Source organism: Pongo pygmaeus, chromosome 5 (genome assembly GCF_028885625.2).
Source record: "Pongo pygmaeus isolate AG05252 chromosome 5, NHGRI_mPonPyg2-v2.0_pri, whole genome shotgun sequence".
In the NCBI taxonomy this organism is placed as follows: Eukaryota; Metazoa; Chordata; class Mammalia; order Primates; family Hominidae; genus Pongo; species Pongo pygmaeus.
The window spans coordinates 154,907,463-154,916,062 of NC_072378.2; the positions used below are offsets into that span (position 1 = coordinate 154,907,463).

The window sequence follows — 8,600 nt, forward strand, 5'->3', positions numbered from 1 at the left end:
ATCTGTCAAGCAGTTACCTCTCACACATCAGCCAAGAAGTGATGTTACTTACATGCAATACAAAGAGAGTAAATCCAAGAGTGGTCTCTTTATTCCTGGATTCAGAAGTCTCATAGTACTCTGAGGCCAAGCTTGAGGATTCTACTGAAAGCAGCCTCAGCTCTGGAAACTCAGTCAACCCAGAACTAACATTCAAAGCTGATCAGAGAGTAAAGCTCTTTCGAAAGAAGAGGAAGTGTCATCTCCACTTCCTCAATCCTATTGTTCTTCCTTCTCATTGTTATGAAACCCTTCCTTGATGTCCATATCCAGGACACAGTACATGTAAGGCAAGCACACCCCATCTGCCTGACTTCATTGATCACTAAGCACTGCCCAGTGTATTCATTTGCCGAGCACATTGGCGGAACAGTTCATGGTTCTGCTTTCCTGTTTTGGAGGCAAGGATGTTCATTTACAGGCATGGAGGGTGAAATGATCTGCAGAGTCATTCTCAGCATTTTTGGGTGAAATGCCACTTCAACCTCTTTAGGTTCAATCTTCTTTCAGATTTCCCTCTTTCCTCCTTTCCTAATCATTCATAATGCTCTAACAAACAGAGCATATAGATACATTTGTAAAAAGTATTTTAGGATAAAAATAAGTCTTAGCCTGCCATCTTCTGCAGTAGACATAGAAGAGTCTCTAACCATAAAACTTTTCTTTCCCACATTGGAAAAGGAAAATGGCAGGCTGAAAGTCAGAAATATTCCAACTCATTACAAACAAATTCCTGCCCTCCCAATCTCCCTTTCAACACCAGCTTCTTGTTTCTCTATACCTTCTTGGGTAATGAATACAATCTCACTATATTTATATTCTGCTCTCAAAACAAAGAAAATAAATCATTAAAAATGGGCTCATGACCAGTGCAATCTTCCAAATGTGGTACCTAAATTTTAGCATGTGTATTAGTTATCTTTCACTGCTTAGCAAATTACGCCAAAATTTAGTGGCTTAAAACAACAAACATCTATTATCCTATGGTATCTGTAGGTAAGGAATCTGGGCCCAGGTTAGCTGGTGGTCCAGCTAAAGATCCCCCTACAAGGCTGCAATCAAAGTGTGTGCTGGAACTGCAGTCATCTCAATGAGGGAAAGAAGCTCTTCTAAGATCACTCATTTGGTTGTTGGTAGGATTCAGTTTCTTGTGGGCGATTGGACTGGGGGTCTCAGTTCAATGCTACCTATTGCCTGGAGGCCATCCTCAGTCCCTTACCACATGGACTTCTACTTAGGGCAGCTTCATATCATGGCAGGTAGCTTCATTAGCAAAAGCAAGCAAGAGTGAAAGAGAATGAGAGAGAGTTGAGTGAAAGCAAGATGGAAGTCACTTTTGTAACCTAATCTCAGAAGTGACAGTCTATAACTTTTGCCATACCCGATTTGTTAAAAGCAAGTTACTTGGTCCAATCTCCACTTAAGAGGAGAGGATTACACAAGATGTAAATCCTAGGAGGCAGGGATCAAAGGGATCTATCTTAGAAAGCTGCCTACCACAGCATGTAAAACTTTTATCCAAACTCAAGTTGCATCTGTCAAACCAAATGTTAACAAAAGGGAAGAGTCATCTAAAGATAAAGTCATAAATACAGTGATAATATTGAAAGAGTATCTGAAATATTAATATAATACTGTAGCCCAATACTAGCCCACACTAGTCAATACCAAGATCATATTGCTCAGACCTGGGAAACTAATGACTCTTATTCTTCCATCTCCAAGAAACAAATAGCATACAAGCCAAAACCTAAACTAAACTATATAACGAGGGCTGGGCAGGATGGCTTATGTCTGGAATCCCAGCACTTTGGAGGCTGGGGGAGGGGGATCACTTAACCTCAGGAATTTGAGACCACCCTGGGCAACATAGCAAGACCCTGTCTCTAAAAAAAATAAATAAATTTAAATGTTTAAAAAACAACAACTCTAAAACTAGCCTAGAATCTGGACAGTAGCTGATACAATTTCAATAAAAGGAATAACTTTTCACCTAATTACAAGATAGAGAAGGCCTCAAAGGAGACATAGGAACCAGGAAGCAGGTCCTCACCAGACAACGAATCTGCTGGTGACTTGATCTTGGATGACCAGCCTCCAGAACTGTAAGAAATAAATGTCTGCTGTTTGTAATCCACCCAGGCTATGGTGTTTTGATATAACAGCCTGAACAACTAAGACAAAGATAAAATGTAAACTAAATCTGTGGAGGAGTGAAAAAATAAAAGAAGATGCTGTACATTTTGAGCAGGAACAAAATGAAGGTTCTCTCAGCGGCTTCTCGTTTGTGTACACTTCTATTTCTGGAAGTGCTGCCTCATCTTCTCCCTATATTGACTTGTCTTCTAGTTCCCTGCTTTATGTAGAAAAAAAAAATAGTACTAAGTGATATTAAAGGAATTTAGTGGTATCAATAGCATGGCCTGTCTTCTCACGAGACATTTAGATGCCATCATCAAAGATATCCTCAAAAGACATGTTATTTACCTTTATGGGGCCAGAATAGAGCCACTTAAATTCTTTGAGCAAAGATCGCCTGATTTGTAGAATTAGAATAATCCTCAAAGCGGCCGGACTGTCAGTTCAAGATGACGGGCTGACCACAGATTTGCTCCCTCCCTCCCCAAAGATTCCGTTAAAATGAGAAAAGTATAAACAGATATAAGGCCGGGCACAGTGGCTCACGCTTGTAATCCCAACACTTTGGGAGCCCTAGGAATGCAGATCACGAGGTCAGGAGATCGAGACCATCCTGGCTAACATGGTGAAACCTATCTCTACTAAAAATACAAAAAATTAGCCGGGCGTGGTGGCACGAGTCTGTAATCCCAGCTGCTCGGGAGGCTGAGGCAGGAGAATCGTTTGAACCCAGGAGGCGGAGGTTGCAGTGAGCCGAGATCGTGCCACTGCACTCCAGCCTGGGTGACAGAGCGAGATTCCGTCTCAAAAGAAAAAAAAAAAAAAATATATATATATATATATATATATAAACCCACAATAACCCCAAAAAAGGAGGAAAAGCATCAGAACTTGAGAGAGCACAACAGATTTCTGGCAGCCTGAAAGCTGATGGAGGAGCAATAACAGATGGAGGCAGGCAGGGGAACCACAATATCTCATTAGTTAGGAGAACACGGCATTGGAGGAAATTGCCCGTGTGCCGTGCTGAATCCCTGAGAGGACCGGAACTCAAGCCAAGAGAAGCTAAGAGAACTAAATGAGTGATAGAGTGACAGGACTGAAAACAGGAAGAGTAATTCAAAGTCTGTAAGAACTCAGCCCCTCCCATACCCCTCTTTCAAATCTCTCTGTCCACCCAGCGTCTGCACAGCAAACACACACAATTCCAACCCCAGGCAGCATACCGAGGATTCATCTCTGCACAGTGAAATCATGCAGAGAATACAGGCATTGTACGTGGATATGAGCACTCCAGAGTCAGAACTCCACATTCTGGCAATAAGAGCTTCATCTAGCCTGTGCTGGATGATGGATGATGTGCTTTTTTTTGAGACAGAGTCTTGCTCTGTCACCCAGGCTGGAGTGCAGTGGTGTGATCTGGGCTCACTGCAACCTCCGCCTCCAGGGTTCAAGTGGTTCTCTTGCCTCAGCCTCCTGAGTAGCCGGGATTACAGGCGTGTGCCACCACACCCAGCTATGTTTTGTATTTTTAGTAGAGACAGGGTTTCACCATGTCGGCCAGACTGGTCTCAAACCCCTGACCTCAGGTGATCTGTGCACCTTGGCCTCCAAAAGTGATGGGATTACAGGCATGAGTCACCACACCTGGCCTAGATATGCTTCTAATCAGTATCCTTAGAGACAGTCCTGAAGATATTGTATCCATTAAAAAGAACAGGATGCTAAGAAAGATAAATAATCTGAAAACAAGAAAGACCCCTTGGATATTGCAAATATAATTGTTAAATAAAGATTTTGATAGACAGGTTGGATGATAAATTCAAGTGAAATTTTCAGGAAATAGTGTTCAATGACACAGTCAAAGAAATAACATAAAGGATCCCCCTGAAGTCCAAGAATATTTAGATTAAAAAGTCTCATTGAGTGTCTAGGATGAAGAATTTCAAGTCACTGCAAAATTTCCAAACTCCAGAAATAAAGAGAAAATCTTAAAATCTCTCAAACACAGAAAATAAGTCACTTTCACAGAAACAAGGAATTAAAGGGCTCCAGATTTCACAGAAGTAGCATTAAGGGTTAGAAGGTCAGCGAGCAAAGCCTTCAAAGTTCTGAAGCATTTCTATTTCACTCTAGAATTTTGTGTTCATTCATCCAGTGTATTAGTCCATTTTCATACTACTATAAAGAACTGCCAGAGACTGGGTAATTTATAAAGGAAAGAGGTTTAATTGACTCACAGTTCAGCACAGCTAGGGAGGCCTCAGGAAACTTACAATCACAGTGGAAGGTGAAGGGGAAGCAAGGCACCTTCTTCACAAGGTGGCAGGAAAGAGAAGTGCTGAGTGATGGGGTAAGAGCCCCTTATAAAACCATCAGATCTCATGAGAACTCACTCTCACAAGAACAGCGTGGGGGAAACCACCCCCATGATTCAATTTCCTCCACCTGGTGTCTCCCTTGACACGTGGAGATTATGCGGATTACAATTCGAGACGAGGTTTGGGTGGGGACACGAAGCCTAGCCATATCATTCAGCAAATATTTTTGAGCACTGGTCTAGGCAGTGAGGATGCAGCAGTGAACCAAATAAAGTCCTGCCCTCAGGGAACTTCTTTTCTCATGCTCAGATCAGGATGGTATGCTCTCTACACAAACTAAAAAGTAAAATATAATGTGTTAGGTAGAAATAAGTGCTAAGGAGGAAAAATAAATCAGCAGAGGAAATATATAGAGTCTAAGGAGAGTCTAAACATTAGATGGGGAGGCCAGTGAAGGACTCACAAAGGTGACCTCTGAGTGACAGCCTGGAGGAAGTGAAGGCGTGAGCTGTGTAGACAGCTAAGGGAAGAGAGATCAGGCAGACAGAGCCCCAAATGCAAACATCCTGCCACCCCCAGAGCCTCTTGGTGCCACAGGAACAGCATGGGGGCAGGTGTGGCTGGAACGGAGCAGAGCAGGTCAGAGATGGAGAGGGGAGCTAGGGAATCCATGATTATGGTTAGGTCCTATGGGAATCGTTGTGAGAACTTGGGTTTTTGACTCTGACCAACTAAACCAGGAGCTGACAAACTATTTCTGGAACAGGCCAGATAGTAAATATTTTAGATTTCGTGGGCCAGTCTCTGTTCAATTACTCAACTCTGCCATTGTGGTATCAAAGCAGCCATAGATAACATGTAAAAGAACAGCTGTGCTCTAATAAAACTTTATTTAGGGCCACTAAAATTTGAACTGCCTATAATTTTCACGCATCACAAAATCTTCTTCTTTTGATTTTTTTAAGTACCTAAAAATGTAAAAAACTGTCATAACTTACCAGCTGTGCAAAAATAGGCAGCAAGCCAAAAGTGGCCCATGGAGAGTAGGTTGCTGATCCCTGAATGAAACCATCAATTAGGTGTGAAGGTAGAACATGCTCGTTTTCAGATGCATCTGAGCTGACTCAGAAGGATGACTGCCCACATAACCTTTTTTTTTCTTTCTTTTTTTTTTTTTTTTTTTTTTTTGAGACAGAGTCTTGCTCTGTTGCCCAGGCTGGAGTGCAGTGGCACGATCTCAGCTCACTGCAACCTCTGCCCCCCAGGTTCAGAGATTCTCCTGCCTCAGCCTCCCAAGTAGCTGAGATTACAGGCACCCGCCATCACGCCTGGCTAATTTTTGTATTTTTAGTAGAGACAGGGTATCACCATGTTAGCCAGGCTGGTCTCGCACTCCCGACCTTTAGTGATCCTCCCATCTCGGCCTCCCAAAGTGCTGGGATTACAGGCATGAGCCACTGCGCCCAGCCTCCACGTACCTTCTTAGGAAGTTACTTGATGATGGACCCCAACAAAATAAGGGAGTAAACTAAAAAATGGAAGTGGTGGAATCCAGGAAAGAGAAGATTCAACCTGGGAGTGTTGCAAAGGGAAATCCTTGGATGGGAATCAAGCAGCTGAACCACACAGCAAACATCAGCATTGAGCTCGGTAAGAGAGGAAAAGTTTCCAAAAGCAAAGTATTCAGGGGAAAATGGAATCACAGAGTGTGATACCACCCCTGAAATTATGGAGCAACCAATATGGGCAGCGCAGCCAAAGAAAGAAAAATAGAAAAACAATTAGAAAACATCAAGAAATAACAATAAAAGCAGTAAAGGAACAGAATGGAATTACTCTATACTGTTCGGCTTGTGAAGTTAATAATAATTTTTATAGTTATAATAATGCAATACTCACAACTGATTTTCAACTTTGAGGATCAAGGTCTGGAGAAAACATGTAAGATAAGAAGATACTGTAAGTGGCAGAGTGTGGTGGCTCACAGCCATAATCCCATCTTTGGGAGGCTGAAGCAAGAGGACTGCTTTAGCCCAGGAGTTCAAGCCAAGAATGGGCAACATAGGGAGACACTGTCTCTATGTATATTTTAAAGAAAAAAAAAGAGAAAAGATTAAGACAATATAAACATTAAAGTATGCTGGACTCTGATGGCAGCCACTAGCTACTGAAAATTAAGCTTTAGCTAATTAAAATTAAGTAAAATAAAAATTCAGTTCCTTGGTTGCACCAGCCACAGTTCGAGTGCTCAGTAGCCGCTGGTGTCCAGAAGCTCCCATCTTGCACAGCACAGACATGGAGCATTTGTCTTCATCCGGAAACTTCTTTGGAGAGCCTGGGGGACTTGAGAGGTGGAAAGAGAGGTTTGAGGGCCAACTTACAATCCTCAAACTGTAAGTTGGCCCTCAAACTTACAGGAGATTCTCTACAAGTAAGAAACAAGTGGGAGCATATTATTTTAAAAGTTACCCAAGTAACTGACGAGCACTAACTAGGGAGTTAATTATAACACACAAGATCTGTGTGATCAGCTTGGAGTGGAGAGAGCTGCAGCAGGAGAAGGTGGCTTTCCTCTTAGTTCCCCCTCCCTGAAGACCCCCTGGGATCTCCAATTGTCCCTGTTTAGCAAAAGTTGGTCTATCCTTCAAGGTTTAGCCCTGATGTTAGGATGTTCCTAACTGAGGAAGTTAGGAATACTTCCTCAGTGAAGCATTCCCCATCCCTCAGATTTAGCCCCTCCTTCCTTGTTCTCCCAGCATCCTGTGCATGTCTCCAGTGCACATTGTCCTATGTTATTATAATCATGGTGAAGCAGGGCATGCGACATGCATTCTCAAGGTCCCGGTCCTTAGAAGGGCCCTGTGCTTAGTTTAATGCTCTGCAGTCACTCTTTTGAAATGTTGAATGATTTATGAATAAGAGGTCCCCTATTTTCATTTTGAACTGGACCCCACAAATTATGGAGCCATCCTGTTTTTAAGTTTGCCTCTCTAGCTGGACTGTCAGCTCTCTGAGAGCAAGGATGCATCATTTTTGAGATTTGTATCCTCATGATCTAGTGCAGGGCCCTCAGTAAAATGACCGTTTTCCCTAACTGATACTTATCTATATTTTTCTTGTGAGGGCTGTAATTTTATACTCCAAGATCCAAGCACATAATCCATCTCTCAGAAAAGCTATGGTGTGTAGGCTATTGGGAGCCTCTCTCACACCATCCCTAAACCATCTCTGACTTTCTCTGATGCCTGAAATGCCATAATTACAGTTTTAGTCTTGCTTTTTTAAGGCATTTCCTTCTCTTGCACTGCCAATCTCTCTGGGAGAGGTGGCCTTTAAGCTTCACTATTGAACTTTAACGAATATGAATTTGTTAGATCCCTTTAGTTGAGACAGAAACAACCCTATCCCCAAAGCAGACGAATCATTTTAAGTTCACACTTTGAACACATAACACACAGCTGTTACTGATTTGAGATGACGCTGGTAAGACATGTAGACAAATAACTCAAACAGCTTTCTGAGCCTCAGCCACTATAAATCAGCAAAGTGAAAATTTTAATGTTATACATGAAAATATACCAATATTCAAGATTTTCTTGAAAAATTTATAGTCTCCACCACATGTAATATCATCTCAAATTTATGTCTGAAACATTTTCTCATCTTTCCCACTAATCAGGTATAAAAACCCTTCCCTGCTTTATTTACTCTTGGATATATCTATGGAACGTGTGCTAAAATCTGGGGGCTTTGCATCTAGGAAAGGAGGAGAGTGTAGACAACCAAGCAGACTAGGAGGGGCAGTGTGTGACAAATGCTGTGTGCCTGATGCTGCGTAGAAGGATCCTGAGAGAGGCCAAGGCGGGTGGATCACGAGGTCAGGAGTTCAAGACCAGCCTGGCCAAGATGGTGAAACCTCATCTCTACTAAAAATACAAAAATTAGCCAGGCATGTTGGCAGGCACCTGTAATCCCAGCTACTTGGGAGGCTGAGGCAGAGAATTGCTTGAACCTGGGAGGCGGAGGTTGCAGTGAGCCGAGAGTGCGCCACTGTACTCCAGCCTGGGTGACAGAGTGAGACTCTATCTCAAAAAAAAAAAA

The 8,600-nt window shown here is 42.5% G+C and overlaps 1 protein-coding gene across 2 annotated transcripts in view; it reads right to left on the reverse strand.

Annotated features, from left to right (window-relative positions):
* The window catches only part of IPCEF1 (interaction protein for cytohesin exchange factors 1), a 208,627-nt gene extending 208,497 nt beyond the window's left edge, over window positions 1-130 (reverse strand). For both annotated transcript variants that reach the window (XM_054490561.2, XM_054490559.2), the window contains exon 1: window positions 53-130. The gene's annotated coding sequence lies outside the window, so the exon portion shown is untranslated. The remainder of the gene's footprint in view (window positions 1-52) is intronic.
* Between the last annotated feature and the right edge of the window lie 8,470 nt (window positions 131-8,600).